We start from the raw sequence: 19,614 nt of genomic DNA, 5'->3' as shown, positions 1-19,614 counted from the left end.
GGCAGGCAGGCAAGAAATGCTACACCCTGAGAACTTACCTGGCTCCAAGTTTTATAATCAAAGAAATGTGGGGAGGGGGAGAAGACCATCTTTTCCCTCATTCCTGAGTAGATCTCATGCCTCCCTCATTAGCTCCTCCTCCAGGTTGAGCAGGGGAGTTTTCTTGTCCCTGCACTATCAAGCTAGGTCCAGAAATTTTTGCTGTTTAGGTGTTCAGAGAGCGTGTCCTAGGGACATTAACTTTACTGAATGCCCTGGACAAGATGTGGGCCTCATGCCACCACGGTTTTATTGTTTGGGGGCAGGTCCCACACTTCTGTCACGGGCTTTTTTTGCTAAGCAAGCCTGCTTGGTTTTGTGGTGAAGCAACCCTGTTTTGTTGAGTTATCAGTAACTCACAGTTCAGTTCAGTCGCTCAGTCGTGTTCCACTCTTTGCGACCCCATGGACTGCAGCACGCTAGACCTCCCTGTCCATCACCATCTCTTGGAGCCTACTCAAACTCATGTCCACTGAGTCGGTGATGCCATCCAACCATCTCATCCTCTGTTGTCCCCTTCTCCTCCCGCCTTCAATCTTTCCCAGCATCGGGGTCTTTTCCAATGAGTCAGCTCTTTGCATCAGGTGGCCAGAGTATTGGAGTTTCAGCTTCAACATCTGTCCTTCCAGTGAGTATTCAGGACTGATTTCCTTTAGGATGGACTGGTTGGATCTCCTTGCAGTCCAAGGGACTCGCAAGTGTCTTCTCCAACACCACAGTTCAAAGGCATCAGTTCTTCGGTGCTCAGCTTTGTTTATAACTCAAGGGGCTTCCCGTTTTTTGCTTTTTTAAGCTTATAACTATTGGATCACCTGTTTTTTCCCTTCATTCTGTCCCTGTCGAGATGGTTCGATCCTTCACCACACTCCAGTCCTTCCCCACTACACTCTAAACCACACAGCATCCCAGCCACTGCGGGCTTTGAAAACGGTCCCATAGCACTGGTTTGTGTGGAGGTGCAAAGTGCAAGACATAGGGGGTGTGGCACACTTAAAGGGTGGTGTGAGCTGTAAGGGAATCGCTGCGGAATCTAAGAGAATACTTACTGCCTCTTCCAGCAATGCTTAGAAATGAAGTCACGGGACTTCCCTGGCAGCCCTGTGGTTAAGACTTCACCTTCCGCTGCACGGGGGGTGTGTTTGATCCCGGGTCTGGGACCTCAAGTCCCACATGCTTTGATGCCGAAAAACCAATACATAAACCAGAAACAATATTGTAACAAATTGAATACAGACTTTTAAAATGGTCTACAGTAACACACACCTAGAAAGAGAAAGATTTTAAAGACAGGGAGCTCGTATTCTTTGCTCACTACCCAACTTCTGCTGTTATTAAAAAATCAGATTATGACTTTTCCATGTTTTGTTTTTTTTTTTTAACAGAAATCCAAGATAGTGAGTAATGCAGGAAACGGGCCAAAATCCATGGGAGTTAAGGCTGTATTTTCACTAAACTTTATAATTCAATGTACCGGTTTTCTGTCAGTGGATTCTGTATTATGCACAGGTTACTAGCCATCGACTTATAAGCATTTTACAGTTTAATGATAAAATTAAATGGCTATTCTCACATAAATAGATTCAAGGCAGGTCTTTCCCTTACCCACATCCCATGATTTTGGTTGCCTAGAATTCAACTTCGGTTTTTGGCCCCTAGTCGCATAATTAGAATTTCAGAATCTGCAAGCTTCCTCTGCAAAGTCACACCTTTCCAGGTTTCTTCTCTAGTCCCCTCTGCTCTTTGTCATTTATTGAAATTCCAGCTACACACACACACACACACACACACACACACACACACACACACACACAGGAGTTTGGTTGCTTTACAGTGCTGTTCCTATCTACTGTACAACAAAATGAATCAGCCGTTCGTATACACATATCCCCTCTGTTTTGGATTTCCTTCTCATTTAGATCACCCCAAAGCCTTGAGTAGCCTTCCCGGTGCTATCCAGGAGGTTCTCATGAGTCATCTAGTTTATACATAATAGTGTATACACCGGGTGTCCCTGGAGGCTCAGCTAGTAAAGAATCCGCCTGCCCGTGGAGGAGATGTGTGTTTGATCTCTGGGTAGTGTTACTGCTAAATCAGATGGTACAGAATCTGCATGGAATACAGGAGACCCAGGTTCTATTCCTCGGCTGGGAAGAGCCCCTGGAGAAGGGAATGGGCACCCACCCCAGTATTCTTGCCTGGGAAATCCTTTGGGCATAGGAGCCTGGTGGGCTATAGTCCTTGGGATCAAAAAGAGTCAGACAAGACTTAGCGACTAAACAACACCCACGTGTGTGTATGTGTCGATTCCAGCCTCCCGGTCCCTCCTACCCCCTCAAATTCCAGCTGCATTTTAAGCCACAGAGCCATTCATGACTGGGCCATTCTTGGTTACTGGGATTCCTCTCCTGTGTGCTAACGTATATATGTCGATTCCAGCCTCCCGGTCCCTCCTACCCCCTCAAATTCCAGCTGCATTTTAAGCCACAGAGCCATTCATGACTGGGCCATTCTTGGTTACTGGGATTCCTCTCCTGTGTGCTAACGTATATATGTCGATTCCAGCCTCCCGGTCCCTCCTACCCCCTCAAATTCCAGCTGCATTTTAAGCCACAGAGCCATTCATGACTGGGCCATTCTTGGTTACTGGGATTCCTCTCCTGTGCGCTAACAGAGTTCCTACTCTTTGGAACTTATTTTGCTTTCTGACTTTTCATGAGTCTGTTTTACATTTATACTATAAGCCCTTAAGATCTTAAACTGGGCTCCATATCTTAACTATTAATTTTTTAAGACTCCTAGTAGCCAGTAAAATGTATACGGTTGATTAAATTATAATAGTATCCAACCACATGGAACATGGCTGCTTGGGAGGCACAGAAGAAAAATGAAATCTGGATAAATGAATATAATGACTAATAAATAAATTAATACGTTTATTTATTCATCTGTTCTTTGCCCTTTTACACTTGCTTCTATATTTGCAAATGATAACGTGATTATGCATTTTTAGCAGTGGGATTACAGTACACATCTTTTTCCATGGAAAAATGGCATTTAATTAACAGTTAAAAGAAGATGTATCATTCATGGAGTCTAAGAACTGAAATAATGCTCATTGCTGAGACTAGAAAAAGCATTCATATAAAAGTTAAATATTAATCACTGGAGGACATTGGTAGAGAACAATCTGTATCATAATTCCAGACATTTTGTAATTAAATCCCATTTTTTAAATGCACAAGGCAAATGGAATACAGAGAAAATGGCAACTGTTGAGTGATACACTATTCATCACCATAAACTACTTAAGTCTAAGATTCATGTCCCTCTACAGATATAACTCACTGGAAGATACATGACTGAGATTAAAATTCCGTCTTTCGCTTGCCTCCCCAAAATGAAGAAGAAATCAAACTCAATTGCACCTTGGACATTTAATAACAAATAGCAATAGCAAATATTTATTTTAACCAGACACTCATTCGTCTGGGAAAATGAGTATGAACACCGATAAAGAACGATCTGAATTATGGAAACAAAGGAAAATGAGACTGCAGAGAGACAGACCGTTTGATGTGATTTATGCCTGCTTGCTGTTCCAATAAGGCAGACAGCTACTTGGGCTTCCCTAGTGGCTGACAGTAAAGAATCTCCCTGCAGTGAAGGAGACCCAGGTTCGTTCCCTGGGTTGGGAAGATCCCCTGGAGAAAGCATAGGCTAACCACTCCAGTCTTCTTGGGTTTCCTCTTGCGGCTCAGCTGGTAAAGAATCTGCCTGCAATGCAGGGAGACCTGGGTTCGATCCCTGGGTCGGGAAGATCCCGTGGAGAAGGGAAAAGCTACCCACTCCAGTATTCTGGCCTGGAGAATTCCATGGACTGTATAGTTCATGGGGTTACAAAGAGTTGGGCACGACTGAGCGGCTTGCACTTCACTTCATGACCTTGCAGCCTTGGTATCACTCCCATGGTTATGTTACGTTACAGACCAAAAGGGGCTCTGTGGATGTGACTAAGGTTACTCGTCACCTGGCCTTTGCATTTCAGTTCGGCTGTGCTAGACCTTTCTGTCCTGCGGGATCTTTAGCTGCAGCCTGTGAACTCTTGTTCCGGCTTACAGGATCTAGTTGCCCTGACCAGGGATTGACCCCCTTGCATTGCGAGCATGGAGTCTTAACCACTGGGTCACCAGGGAAGTCTGTCAGCTGACCTTAAGTAGGGCGATTGTCCTGATTTATAAAGGTGGGCCCAGTGGAATCTCAGGAGCGCTTAGAAGTGGACAAGAAGGGGAGATGTGCTGGAAACAGATGCCACGGGGAGCTGAAGCGTGAGAAGGACACGTGGTGCTGTTGCTGGTGTGATGATGGAGCAGGCAGCATGGTCAAGATGCGAGTCAGTCTCTAGAAACTCAGAGCAACTCCACAGTACAGCCAGCAGGGAAACTGGGAGCTCAGTCCTACAACCGCAAGGAACTGAATTCTGCCAACCACCACAATGAACCCAGAAGCTGTTCTTTCTCAGAGTCTCTGCGTAAAAGCCCGGGTCGCCCAGTACCTTTGTAGCCCCGTGATGAAGTGCACGGGTGAGTAAAATATTGAATGAGAAGCAGGGGACACGTGATTTCCATGGAGCAAGTAGAAGATGAAAAGAAGTTTAAAGAACCCTTCAGAGGGAAGAAGCAGGCCAGGACTCCAAAGATGCTGAGTCTGAATCCACAGGAGGGAAAAAAAAAAAGAATACAGAAGGCAGAGGTGAACAGAAGAAAGAGAGAATGCTCGGGAGGGCCAACTGGATTGGAGGATTAGCTAGTTAAGGGTGACTTTTTAATTTTGTTATGTATCTGTCTACACTGGCTCTTTGTTGAGGCAGGCAGGATCTTCCATCAAGTCATACAAACTCTTGGTTGTAGTACGAGGGGTCTCACTTGGGTCTCCTGCATTGGGAGCTTGGAGTCCTAGCTACTGGACCACCAGGGAAATCCCTACAGTGAGCTTGGAGATGCATTTTGTCAGAGCTTTAGAGAGAGGCTGTAAAGGACCAGGGGTTAAGTAGGGAGGCGGTGGTGACGACAGGCAGGCATTGAAAGCGTGTTCTGCTTCCCATTGGGATGATGTAAAAAGCGGGGTTGAGCGGGACAAACACACGGTGAAAAAACTTTTTCAGTTCTTTCTAAATAAGCGAGAAGTTTCTGTCTCAATGTCGACAACAGGAATTGATGGGAAGAGGCAGGGCGGGAGGTGCGGGTGGAATCCAGCCACCTTCCGGTCATTCAGTCTGGTCTCCTCTGTTCTTTCACCGAGGCATCCAGGTGCTCTCTAGGCTGACTTCAGGTCCGTCCTTGTCTTGAATAACTGTCCTCGTGCCTTAAGTACTGTGTGTGTCTCCTTTGCTTTCTGAGTCTTCAGATCAAGAGTTGGCTCCTCCCAGCGGGTGGCCAAAGTACTGGAGCTTCAGCTTCAGCATCAATCCCTTCAGTGAATATGCAGGGTTGATGTCCTTTAGGACCACTTACTTGAGTGCTGACTATTATTAGTTGTCAGACAGTTAATACACTTTCTTAATATTGGGAAATGCATATTATGGAACTAACAGATGTGAGAGTTGGACTGTGAAGAAAGCTGAGCGCCGAAGAATGGATGCTTTTGAACTGTGGTGTTGGAGAAGATGCTTGACAATCCCTTGGACTACAAGCAGATCCAACCAGTCCATTCTGAAGGAGATGAGCCCTGGGATTTCTTTGGAAGGAATGATGCTAAAGCTGAAACTCCAGTACTTTGGCCACCTCATGCGAAGAGTTGACTCACTGGAAAAGACCCTGATGCTGGGAGGGATTGGGGGCAGGAGGAGAAGGGGACAACAGAGGATGAGATGGCTGAATGGCATCACTGACTCAGTGGATGTGAGTTTGAGTAAACTCTGGGAGTTGGTGGTGGACAGGGAGGCTGGCATGCTGCAATTCATGGGGTCGCAAAGAGTCAGACACGACTGAGTGACTAAACTGAACTGAACTGATATCTTCTGTATTCTTTTGCCATCAAGAAAGAAGACAGCATTAGGAACACAGACTTTTATCGATTCCACCAAGTATACTAAGTAATTTCAAGAAACGGGTTTACCTCTTGAAACCGAGTGCGTTGCCAATAGAGGCAGGAAGTTATCCTTTGGCCGTAGCCCTTGAAAAGCTGTGAGACGAAATGAAAAGCTTCTGAAATAGGGCAGTACAATTGATAAGAACTCAGGAAAGTTGACGAGTCACTTCAGGTTTGCATAGCCTATCACAAAGATCGTTTTTAATCTTATGAAATGTATTTTAGAGTAGGGTTGGTCACTGACTGTATATACTCCAAAATACACATAAAAGAACTTTTTTTTTTTTTTTTTTCGGGAAGGTCAGTCAGTGAACATAGATACTAAGGAATGCATGCAATTAAGAAAAAAAAAAAAAAACCTGAATGAAAGACATCGTCATATTGGCTGAAAAGAGACTGGGAGTTGGAGATATATTTCAAAAGTTGCCCAGTCTTTGAAACAATAATGCTTCAGTAAAACTGCAGTGAAAAATGCGTGTTGTAAGTATTCCTCTCCTGGCCTGATCATACACGTGGTTTCAGCTTTTGCAAAACCAGAGATCCCAGAAACCATAATATAGGAATTCACCTAACTTTACGAGTTTTCACTGGGCCTAGTCGTTAGGGGGCATTGGTCCGGTCACACCAATGTGCTGTGGGCTCAGTCGTTAACTGAGAGATTCAGTACCTAAAGTACGTTGGAAAACATGCCACGTTGATGAGCGCGTATCATCAGTCCTTTCAAGTTAGCTGTGTCGTTTCTGTTGGCAGAACAGAATAACTCCTCGTTATTTCTCTCTTATTGTTAATTTTTCTTGAAGTGTAGTTGCATTACTTTCTACTGTACAGCCGAGTGAGTCAGCCGTCCGTCCAGTCCATATCCATATATCCCCTGGTTGGTTTTTTTTTTTTGGATTTCCTTCCCGTTTAAGTCAGCACAGAGTGTGTATTCGTTCAGCGAGAGTTCCCTGTGCCACACAGCGGGTCCTCATTGGTTATCCGAGTGTGTATGTGTCAACCCCGATCCCTCCCACACGCTCTTCCCCATCTTGGTGTCCATCTGTGTGGTCCCCCCCTCGCTGATTCTATTTCTGCATAGCACAGAGGATCATCAGAACCATTTTTGTAGTTTCTGCGTATATGCATTAGGACACGATACTTCTTTTTCTCTTTCTGACTTACTTCCATCGGTATGACAGTCTCTAGGATCCATCTTGAGTCAAATGATGCTCTATATTTAAAAAAAAAATTAGAAATTAACGTGAAATCCACCCACGTACCAGTGTGTCCCTTAGTCTTCAAGCTCAGGAAGGCATGTTTCCTTCAAGCATTCCTTAATAGTGACAGCTAAAGCAAGTAAAGCAGCTTTTCCTCTCTTTCCACATAGTTTTTTTTTTTTGGTTTTGGTTAATATCTCCGTAAGCATCTACGGCATAACCCTAGGCATATGCGCTTTGACACATGGGAAAACCTGTTTGTGAAATAGAAGTGAAAAAGTAAAAGTCGCTCAGTTGTGTCCGACTCGTTGCGACTCCAGGGACTGTGTAGTCCATGGAATTCTCCAGGCCAGCATACTGGAGTGGGTAGCCTTTCCCTTCTCCAGGGGATTTTCTCAATGCAGGGATCGAACCCAGGTCTCCCTCATTACACGCGGATTCTTTACCAGCTGAGCCACAAGGGAAGCCCTTGATATATAGAAAAAACCTGTCTAATAAACCTATAAACTGATACCTCTTTAGGGATTTGCGCTGCTGCTGCTGCTGCTGCTAAGTCACTTCAGTCATGTCCGACTCTGTGAGACCCCATAGCCAGCAGCCCACTAGGCTCCTCTGTCCCTGGGATTCTCCAGGCAAGAACACTGGAGTGGGTTGCCATTTCCTTCTCCAATGCATGAAAGTAAAAAGTGAAAGTGAAGTTGCTCAGTCATGCCCGACTCTTAGCCACCCCATGGACTGCAGCCTACCAGGCTCCTCCGTCCATAGCATTTTCCAGGCAAGAGTACTGGAGTGGGGTGCCATTGCCTTCTCAGGGGATTTGTGCTACAAAGTGTCAATTTGTAATACCTCAACCCTGCATACCACCTTGGACCCTCAACATCAAAAAACCACAGCAGAAGATGCTGACCTTTTGCACCAAAGGATTATAAGTACCAACAGGATTAACCAGGCGATCTTAATTTGCATCATCTGCTCACAATGTCACGATCCCATACAAAGCGAGTGCATTTTGCAAATGAACATGTTCCTCTCAAAATGCTAATATTTCGAGTCCGGTTAAGCAAACCTTGCCTGCCATGTTTTGCTACTTTCTTTCTTTTGTTTTCAGTAACAATGCTGAGATCCCATGGTGTTAAAAAAAAAAAAAACAAAAACGCAGTTGCTATTATAATTTGAAAACGTTTTGGGGGGAGATGTTTCATGCTGTAACTTTTTTCTTTTTAATGTAACGTTTCAAGCATTTCCATACCATGCTTGCCCAGGGGCCATGCTAATCTTCTTTGTATCCTTCCAATTTTAGTATATGTGCTGCTGAACCAGCCACTATGCTGTACTTTTGAGAGAGTATTACATAACATTAAACGAGATGGTCAAAACACTCTTTATCCTCTGACAACAGATCCTATAATCTGTGTCCAGCTGAGTTCCATCTTCTCCTGAAGAGATCTTGTCCACGTGTATAATCCCGCAAGCGTTATGTTGGTTCACTCACCACAGTACCCAATCTCAACACAACTGGGCAGGAAAAAACATCGCCGTTGGGATGAGAACTTTCTGCATGAAACAAATCACGCTGTGTCCACTAAGAAAAAGAGATGGAGATGGGAAACTGTAAGAAACCGACACAGCAACGCACGCCTAGATTTTTGTACCTCTCTTGTCTCACCTTCCTGGCGGCAGTCACAAAATGTGATGTTCTTAAAACAAATATGAGTCGGTGCACAGTTTCTCAAGGAGATGGAAAGTGAGATTCATTATTTTCGGCTTTCTCCCGCTGTCTCCCTTATAAAGTCGCTGCTTTCACTCCAGAGCTTTCCTGAAATGCTGGATCTGATGCATTTAATTAAGGAAGATCACTTCAGACTCATTTCCACCCTTCCCTAAATATTGTTATGCCGAATGGTAGAGGGCATTGCTGAGATTCAGCCAGGGCCATTTTGCATGCTTCAGCATCTCTTTGTATAAGTGAATTCTATTAATTCAGAGGTGAATGATCCTTTGTTATTGCTGCTGTTGTTTAAAATAATTTATTTATTTTAATTGGAGAATAATTACAATATTGTGATGATTTTTTTTTTGTCATGCATCAACATGCATCGGCCACGGGGATACCTATGTTCCCTCCATCCTGAATCCCCCTCCCAGCTCGCTCCCCACGCCATCCCTCTAGCTTGTCCCAGAGCACCAGCTTTGGGTACCCCACTTCGTGCATCCAACTGGCCCTGGGTATTTTGCATATGGTAATATACGTGTTCAATGATAGTCTCTCAAATCATCCCACCCTTGCCCTGAAGTAAGGGACTTCAGGGTCAGTTCAGTTCAGTCTCTCACTGGTGTCCGACTCTTTGCGACCCCATGAATTGCAGCACGCCAGGCCTCCCTGTCCATCACCAACTCTCGGAGTTCACTCATACTCACGTGCATCGAGTTGGTGATGCCATCCAGCCGTCTCATCCTCTGTCGTCCCCTTCTCCTCCTGCCCCCAATCCCTCCCAGCATCAGGGGTACTCATGTTTTATTTTTGCTGTTGTGGTTCAGGCATGCTGAATTCTCCTTCCCCCCAAGTGTTGGTGTTCAGTTGCTCAGTTGTGTCCAAGTCTTTGGGACCCCAGGGACTGCCGCACGCCAGGCTTCCCTGTCCTTCACTACCTCTCTGAGTCTGCTCAAACTCGTATCCGTTGGTGATGCCATCCAGCCATCTCATCCTCTGTCGCCCTCTTTTCCTTTTACCTTCTGTCTTTCCCAGCACCGGGGTAGGCATTATAAATATTCCTGCGTGTGGCTTCTCCTCTACTTCTGGAGGGAGAAGTCCATGCCTTTGGAGGTAGATTTGCCCAGGTGACTAGTGCAGACTTCTCGTGATGGAACACGAGGAAGAGGTGATAGACACCGCTTCTGGGCAGAGCTCCTTACCTCTGCCTGCCTCTCTAGTCAACCTGCTGCTACCGAGCCCCATTCTGGGACAGAGGCATTGTAAGATCGCAGAGCCTCCCTTAGTCAGGTCTGTGAGTCACGAGAATGAGCTGAACCTGTCTGCATCCACACTGGGGAGAGAGAATGAGGAAGAAGTAAGCGTTTTGCACAGTGAGATTTTAAGATTTTTTTTTTAATATGACCCATTTTAGAAGTCTTTATTAGTTTCGTTACAATATTTCTTCTTTTGGTTTTTTTTTTTTTTTTAATTCTTTGGCTGCAAGGTACATGACATCTTAGCGCCCCGACCAGGGATGGAACTCACACTCCTTGCTCTGGAAGGCAGTCTTAACCGCCGGATCACCAGGGAAGTCCCTACACCTGTGAGATTTTAGAGTGGTTAGAGGCTGTCCTGTGACCTAGTTTATTGGGACTGCAGTATCTTTGGGGGAAACTGTGAAGGAAGAGAACACTCTCTAATGCTTTCCGTGGATGATACGTGTAAGGTCAGCATTTAGTTGCATGTAACTTGCAATTCATGGGGTCACAGAGTTGGACATGACTGAGCGACTGAACTGAACTGAACTTGCAGGGCATAAGTGGACATTCCAAAATCTCTGGCTGGTCTCAGAGGTTACCACCCATGAGAAATTCGATTTGGGTAACTTCCCTCGCGGTCCACTGGTTGGGACTTCGTCTTCCAGTGTAGAGGATGCTGGTTTGATCCCTGGTCACGGAGCTAAGGTCACACATGCCTCACAGACCAGAAACATAAAAAGAGACATAATGTTGTAACAAATTCAATAAAGACTTTAAAAATGGTCCATATTTTTTTTTAATCTTTTAAAAAAATAAATCCTGTTTTTTTTTCTTTGAACTTTTTTTTTTTTAATTCTTATTTTTACTTTATTTTACTTTACAATACTGTATTGGTTTTGCCATACATTGACATGAATCCTGTTTTAAAGCATTTTTTCCTGGGAGGTTATCAAAGCTCTTGACATTATGAGTTCTTAAGTAGTTGAGTCCTTTCTTGTTTAATATATGACCACAACGGGTTTCATCATATCACAAACCCTGAGACCTCTGGTACACAGTTCCTGGTTATGACTGAGCAAGAAGGGACTGTAGTTATAAGCATCTTGAGGAAACTTCCCTGGTGCTCCAATAGTTAAGTCTTCTCCTTCCAATGTATGGGCGCAGGTTTGATCCCCGGTCAGGGAACTAAGATCCAACAGGCTTGCATAGTGAAGCCAAAAAGAAAAAAAGAGGAAAAAAAAAATCTTGAGCATTTATAAACACTCCCAATATCACTAGATTAAAAAATAAATGGCACTCAGAGCTGACTCTCCAAAGTCAATACACAGAAATGTCATCTTTTTTGGAGTGAAGCTGTTTTGACAGGTTGAATTCCAATATTAAACCACAGCTGTCATTTCAGTACACATGGTTGAGGACTCAGGTAAAATTAGGATCATGACCAAAAGGGGAAAATGAAGACAGGCTTGATGGAAAGATGAAAGAGTTGATCTCAGTAGAAAACTAGGAAAAAATATGAATTTATGCAGAGAATATCCTCCAAGTGGTGTCTTTTATCCCCCAAGGGAGGAAAAAAAAAAAGCTTTCAGCTAGTATATTTATAGGTACAATTATAAATGTAGTATAATCCTCTTTTGAATTTTGAGAAATCCAGTGGAGAAAAATCTGACAACAAACACAATAGAAATAAGCCCAAGCTGCATAGTTTGGGGCAGATAAAACGTTTTCCCACCAAACATCCAGTAACAAACAGCATAAGCTTTGAACTATTTTGTCGCTGCTATTTTAAAGCAAGCTGTAGATCTCACTGTCAACTGTTTTTCTTACATTCCTGTTTTGTGATAATAATGTCTATTGACAGCATTCGTTTCCCAGCATGGTATTGTACCCATCTCATTTTAAAATAATAGTCATTTTTAAAAAGATAAAGGGAAAAAAAGTATAAAATCAGCTAGGATTGTGTCATCTGGACAAAGAAACTGGCTTTCTTTTTCAAGAAATCTGATTTGACATAAAGAGAACTATTTCTTTGAACAGAAATACAGGTTGAAAATGCTTGAATTATTTGTGTCAAACTCAGGAAAAAAGTTTAGCTGACTCAAAGCGTTTGTTGATGTAAATTAAATGATTGCATCACCTTGGAGAGAGAGACGATTTAATGATCCCTTAAAGGATGCTAGTTCTGCACAGTTGTGCAAAGAATGGGCTTCCCTGGTGGCTCAGAGGGTAAAGCATCCACTTGCAATGTGGGAGACCTGGGTTCGATCCCTGGGTTGGGAAGGTTCCCCTGGAGAAGGAAATGGCAACCCACTCCAGTATTCTTGCCTGGAGAATCCCAGGGATGGAGGAGCCTGGGAGGCTGCCGGCCACGGACTCGCAGAGTCAGACACGACTGAGCAACTTCACTTCACAAGAATGCTAAGATGATGACATAAGATACAATTTGTCTTTTCTGTCATTCCCCTTCATTTCATGACCCGGCGTCTGTGCCTTGAGGGCTGGTTTAATCACTCAGTCGTGTCTGATTCTTTGCGACCCCATGGACTGTATCCTGCCAGACTTCTCTCTGTCCAAGGGATTCTCCAGGCAAGAATACTGGAATGGATTGCCATGCCCTCCTCCAGGGGATCTTCGTGACCCAGGGATCGAACCCAGGTCTCCTGCCTTTCAGGCCTATTTACCAGTTGAGGTACCTGGAAAGTCCATATACAGCTCGGAGGCCCTCAAAAGCCACATCTTCATGTCATGGAATATGCTTTTCTGGTCTTTATTCTTTCCTACGTTCCCTCAGAGTCCTGTTTCAATGAGGATGATGAGAGGGTGGGGTTAGAAACAGCCTTCCTGATGAATGTTCTGCCAATTCCAGGACACAATAGGGCTTCTCTTGGATGGGATTTGTCAGTGTTTGGAACTCTTGAGTGTTTAACGGGGGCACTTGCTTGTGACAAGGAACTTGGTCTCAATTTGACGTCTGGTGAGTGATACCCCAGTTCCCCATTGCCGGGAAGTCGACCTTGGGGATGGAGGAGGCAGCAAAAATGATCCAAAGAGATTTCTTCCTTGAATTTTTAAAAAATATTGATTTGTTTGGCTGTGCCGGGTCTTAGCTACAGCACATAGGATCTTTGAGCACTGCGGCGTGTAAACTCTTGAGTTGTGGAATATGGACTCTAGTTCTCTTTGTGTGCGTGCAAAGTCGCTTGAGTTGTGTCTGACTCTTTGTGACCCCGTGGACTCTAGCCCGCCAGGCTCCTCTGTCCACTGGGACTTCCCAGGCCAGAATACTGGAGAGGGTTGCCGCTTCCTTCTCCAGGGGATCTTCCCAACCCAGGGATCGAACCCCTGGGTCTTACTGCCTCCTGCCTTGGCAGGCAGGTTCTTCACCACTAGCGTCACCCAGCCGGGGATCAAACCGGGCCCCCTGCTTGGCGTTTTAGCCACTGGACCAGTAGGGAAGTCCCCTCTTCCTTGTTTTTACTTAAAGGAACGTCTCTGTGGGTTAGACACGGCTCTCTGTAACCCAAAGGCAGAGAGGTGAACAAGTCAATGGGGAGATAGAAAAGAAGATGATGGCTGTGCAGACAAGGGCCTTGACGAAGGGTGAAGGATGTGTTTGCTGACATCATTCATTGACACCCCCAGTGAAGATGGGTGGATGGTACCTGGGAACAGACAAAAAGGAGGGCCCAGATGCCCTGCAAACAGGTAGGCGGAACACCTGGGAATATGCACCTTCAGTGCCCAGAAGCTGTCCGTGTCTTTTTCATGTAATATCGCTTGACCTTCAAAGTTTTTATAAAGGGCTTGATTTAACCGGTAAAAACATAACATTTAAATCTAACTCCTTTCAGCGCTGACTGAATTCCAATTGCCTAACTCCTCTGTCTTACTTGTGTTCAGTTGCTAAGTCGTGTCCTTCTCTTTGCAACCCCATGGGCTGTAGCCCGCCAGGCTCCTCTGTCCATGGAATTCTCCAGGCAACAATACCTTCGCTCCTCCAAGAGATCTTGTCAACACAGGGATCGAACCCCCATCTCCTGCTTGGCAGCTGGATTCTTTACCACGGCAGCCCCCTCAGAAGCCCTGTCTTACTTAGGTTCCTCAAAACAGCGCTTTCTTTCATAGGAACATTGGTCTTTTCCCATCTCTTTTCAAACGTCCTAACCATCAGTATGCTAAACATCTCATCTTTCCCTCCTGCTTGGTTTCTACGAAGGAGAATGCTGCTACTTTACCGAATTGATTTCACTGAGCATTTGATAAACATCTGACATTTGATAAAGATCTATCCACACAAAAAGCACAAGCTGATGTGAATCTTAAGACTTGGCTAGTTGTTCCCCACCCCGCCCCCCGCCCCAGATTTACATTAATCATCTTCAACAGTCTTCATTTACCCTTAGTAAAGATTAAGGGGTAAAATCCATATGATACGATAGGCTTGAAAGTCAAGTGGATTTTGAATGTGTTCAAAGCATGAATGGGCTTCCCTGATGGCTCAGATGGTAAAGCATCTGCCTGCAATGCGGGAGACCCAGGTTCAATCCCCAGCTCGGGAACATCCCCTGAAGAAGGAAATGGCAACCCACTCCAGTATTCTTACCTAGAAAATTCCATGGGCGGAGGAGCCTTCTGGGCTACAGTCCATGGGGTTGCAAAGAGTCAGACACGACTGAGCGACTTCACTTTCTCTCTTTAAAAGCATGAATATGATGGTTATCAGAAATGACTTAAGTGGGTGCTGGTTTAAATAGCTTCACTAAAAGTCCCAAAGTATGCGTATATGTGAAATGACGATTTGCTCTCTTTGAGATTTATTTTATTTATTTGGCTGCTCCAAGTCTTCTTATTTGGGGCATGCAGGACCTTTCAGTTGCAGCACGTGAGAGCTGTCCTTTATCGAGCCCCTCCTTGCATGAAACGTTCCCTTGGTATCTCTAATTTTCTTGAAGAGACCTCTGGTCTTTCCCATTCTATTGTTTTCCTCTATTTCTTTGCACTGTTCACTTAAAAAGGCTTTCTCATCTCTCCTTGCCGTTCTCTGGAAGTCTGCATTCAGTTGGGTTTATCTTTCCCTTGCTCCTTTGCCTTTTGCTTCTCCTAAATTCTCAGCTATTTGTAAGTCCTCCTCAGACAACCATTTCAACATTTTGTATTTCTTTTTCTTGGGGATGATTTTGGTTATCGCCTCCTGTACAACGTTACGAACCTTTGTCCACAATTCTTTAGGCACTTTGTCTACCTGATCTAATCCCTTGAATCTATTTGTCACCTGCACTATATAATCAACCATAAGGGATTTGATTTAGGTCATAGCTGAATGGTGTAGTGGTTTTCCATGCCGTCTTCAATTTGAGCCTGAATTTTGCAAAAAGGAGCTCATGATCTGAGCCACAGTCAGCAATAACCTCAGATATGCAGATGTACGCCTCTAAAGGCAGAAAGCAAAGAGGAACTAAAGAGCCTCTTGGTGAAAAGTGAGAGAGGAGCGTGAAAGAGCTGGCTTAAAACTCAACTTTCAGAAAGCTAAGATCATGGCATGTGGTCCCATCGCTTCATGGCAAATAGAAGGGGAGAAAGTGAAAAGAGAGACAGGTTTTATTTTCTTGGACTTCAAAATCACTGCAGATGGTGGCTGCAGCCATGAAATTAAAAGACACTTGCTCCTTGGAAGAAAAGCAATGAGAAACGTAGACAATGTATTAAAAAGTGGAGACATCCCTTTGCCAAGAGAGGTCCATCTAGTCAAAGCTATGGTTTTTTCCAACAGTCATGTATGGATATGAGAGCTGGACCGTATACAAGGTGGAGTGCTTGAGAATTGATGCCTTCAGACTGTGGTGCTGGAGACAATTCTTGAGAGTCCCTTGGACAGCGAGTAGATCAAGCCAGTCCATCCTAAAGGAAATCAACCCTGAGTATAGGAAGGACGGGTGCTGAAGCTGAAACTCCAATCCTTTGGCCACTTGATGCGAAGAGCTGGCTCATTAGAAAAGACCCTGATGCCGGGGAAGATTGAAGGTGGGAGGACAAGGGGACGACAGAGGATGAGATGGCTGGATGGCATCACCGACTCAATGGACTCGAGTTTGAGTGAACTCCAGGAGTTGGTGGTGGACACGGAGGCCTGGCCTGCTGCAGCCCATGGGGTCGCAAAGAGTTGGACGTAACTGAGCAACTGAACAGCAACGTGGGATCTAGCTCCCTGACCAGGGATTGAACCCTGGCTCTTTGCATGGGGAGCTCAAAGTCTTAGCCACTGGAGGACCAGGGAAGTCCTCAGAATAATACCAGACCTCTGGGGAAAACAGCTCATAGCTCTTGGATTGTCCATGGCTTGGGGGTGGGGTGGGGGGGGGTGGGGTTGGGGGTTTGGTCAGCAGCTTCATTCCTAGGAAACACAGAACTCAACCACAGGGCTCACCTGGGAACCTAAGATTTGAGGCTGCTGCTGCTGCTAAGTAGCTTCAGTCGTGTCTGACTCTGTGCGACCTCATAGACGGCAGCCCACCAGGCTCCCCTGTCCCTGGGATTTCCAGGCAAGAACACTGGAGTGGGTTGCCATTTCCTTCTCCAATGCATGAAAGTGAAAAGTGAAAGGGAAGTCACTCAGTCGTGTCCGACTAGTAGCGACCCCATGGACTGCAGCCTGCCAGGCTCCTCTGTCCATGGGATTTTCCAGGCAAGATTTGAGGCTACCATTATGCAAATCCATCCATCATTGACCCAAGTACAGGCTATTGATTGTTGCCCTTGGACTTTGCCTGTGAATCCTGAAGACTGCCTTCCTGTCTCTGGATATCCACCTCTGTTCCACGCTGGTCCTCCTAAACCCTTTCAAGCTAATTGCTTTGCTTGTACTATAATCTGACATCAGAGAATAATAGCTCGCGTACAAATTGCCCCACTTCTCGGGAAACCTGCACGACTATATAATTGAAAACATTTCAAGCCTCTTGCAAAGCTGTTATGAAGCACTTGGGTTTGAACTATTTTTGTCTATTACTTGGGCCGGCACTTCTGTTTAAGAGCTTCCTATATCCCCGACAGAAAGAGGGGTCGTTTTGCGGGAACCAAGAGGGCAGCTACCTGCAGTGTTGAGTGGGCACACCAAAGGGCTTCTTCCCTGGTGAAAATGGAAGATGAGCTTTAGAAGCAGTTTCCCTGGTGCCTGGTGGAGGTGTTTTAGTCACTCACTCATGTCTGACGCTTGCGACCCCCTGGGCTGAAGCCCTCCAGGCTCCTCTGTCCATGAGATTCTCCAGGCAGCAATACTGCAGTGGGTTGCCATTCTCTTGTCCAGGGGATCTTCCCCCAACCCAGGGATCGAACCTGGGTCTCCTGCAATACAGGACAATTCTTTACCTACGGGCCACCAAGGAAGCCCTTCACTGATGCCTAGAATTGGTCAAAACTGGTCAGAAATGGATGCCGAAAGCTCAGCCTTTCTGTACACCAGTGCCAAATCAAACGTCAGAGAGTTTCGGTTGAAGGAGAGAAAAGAGTGGCTTTTATTGTTTGGCCAGGCAATGGGGGATACAGCGGGCTCCTGCCTTGAAAAAGCTGTGTGTGCCTACTTGGAGAAGACAGAAGTTTTATCGTAATGTAGGAGGAAACAGACAGAACAGCCTCTGTCTTGAAGGCAGGACCCCATCTTGGACCAGACTGTGGACTTTGAGCTCTATGCCCGTCTATGGAAGCGAAATACCAACTGGAAAACCGAGCCCCAGAATGAAAGAGCCCCAGGCCTTGTATCTGGACTCTCGGTCGCCTAAAAGAATACCCCAATTATCTGTGTAACCGAATAGAATCATACATTCTATCATGCTTATTGGGGTATGACCACAGGCCTATTGATAATTGTCCACTGTTAACTACCTAGGCTTAAGGCATATGAATCACGCGTTAAATTTGCTTGTATCTTTCTTTTCCTTTGTTCAGACTAGTTTCAGGGAGTCTGGGGAGGTGGGTTTGGGCACGTACACTTAGGATATATCGGGTTTTCACAAAAACGGGTCTCGGTCCTTGGCTAAAAGGAGACTCTGCCTGGGGCCCGCCAGTGTGAGCAACTGCACTCCACCATCTGCACCGTCCTTCTGAGTGAGGCTGTTTCTCAGAACGCGTGGCCACAGCAGTAGTGGTTCAAAGAGGGCGTGATCAGCTGGTGGACCTTCCTTTGACGGGTTGCTGGTGAGGTAACTAGGAGTCAGCATCATCAACCTTCAGTTCCAGCTGTTCTGGGGTCTGCACGCGTGTGGACAGCATACCCCCAGTCATCATCAACCTGTCCCGCCTGGAGGGGTTTCAGTATCTGCAAAACAGCTCAAAGGTATTGTCGTGTGTATCCCTAGATGGGGAACCAGGACGATGCGTCAGGGCTGCTCTTGGCTTTTTGTTCCTTCTTGGTCTCCCATCCCTTCCCTTCCCTGATTAGCCATGGCTTTGATCTGCCCTTTGGAACTCAGAGAAACTCAGGTAGGTCCAATCTCGGGAGGTGAGCAGTGGCCCGAAGCCAGATCTTGAGTCCCCTGCCCAGGGAATCGAACCTGGGCAGCCTGGATAAAAACCAGGAATCCTAGTCACCAGACCAGCAAGGGCTTAGAGGCTCGAAGCTGTTTCTCCCTGGATCTCTGCTCCCCGGTGAAAAATGCGTTTATCACGGAGGCCAAAACTGTCGAGGCAGGTGCAACGTTGATTCTTCAGCACAGCAACAAGTGGGAGACCACACAGAGAAGCAGTTGGCTTAGTTGAGAGCAAGGCAGAGAGGCGCATACCCAGAGAGAAAAGGTGTGGGCATCCGCCCTCGTGATCCAGAGTGCAAAGAGGTGGTTACATCGTTTATCTATATAGGTCAGTTCTTCCGGTCTTTGTCTTCCTTCCGGCTAAGTATCTGGTTTCCCTGTCCACACCCGACCCACCCTGGGACCCTCCGCTGGGTGCCCACGCACCCTTCAGCCAAGATGGACGTTGCAGTGAAGGCTTCGGGGAGGAGCGTGACTCATTATGGGCTGGCCTTGGCCCCTAACTTTTGACCCACAAGGAGCCTTTCCACATGTCTGTAGTGTCTCCTTTGTCCCCAAAGGGGAGGGGAACGGAGATCCCTTAACCCTTTGCTTAATCAGACAGCGTTTTGCCCCTCTTTGTCTTTGCCACGTCTCTTACTTCGAGGTCTCTGCAAGAGACAAAGCCTGGCTATTTAGCCTGCTTCTGTTGTTACTTACATTTCCCAGGGGCCGTTAGGAGGCTAACTGTAAATGCCCCAACCGGAGCCCAGCTATCTCTTGTCTCAGTAAATGCAAGCAGCAGGCTGTCTGTAAATGCCTAACCTGGAGCCCATCTG

The 19,614-nt window shown here is 45.8% G+C and overlaps 1 non-coding gene across 1 annotated transcript; it reads right to left on the bottom strand.

The window, feature by feature from the left end:
- Window positions 1–8,539: 8,539 nt before the first annotated feature.
- LOC114111802 (U6 spliceosomal RNA) lies at window positions 8,540–8,646 on the bottom strand. The gene has a single exon (XR_003587546.1). It is a non-coding gene; the product is annotated as a U6 spliceosomal RNA (small nuclear RNA).
- Between the last annotated feature and the right edge of the window lie 10,968 nt (window positions 8,647–19,614).

The sequence above is a fragment of the Ovis aries genome, chromosome X (genome assembly GCF_016772045.2).
Source record: "Ovis aries strain OAR_USU_Benz2616 breed Rambouillet chromosome X, ARS-UI_Ramb_v3.0, whole genome shotgun sequence".
NCBI classification, from domain to species: Eukaryota; Metazoa; Chordata; class Mammalia; order Artiodactyla; family Bovidae; genus Ovis; species Ovis aries.
The sequence above is the reverse complement of the archived record's forward strand: the minus strand, read 5'-3'. Positions and strand labels throughout refer to the sequence as shown.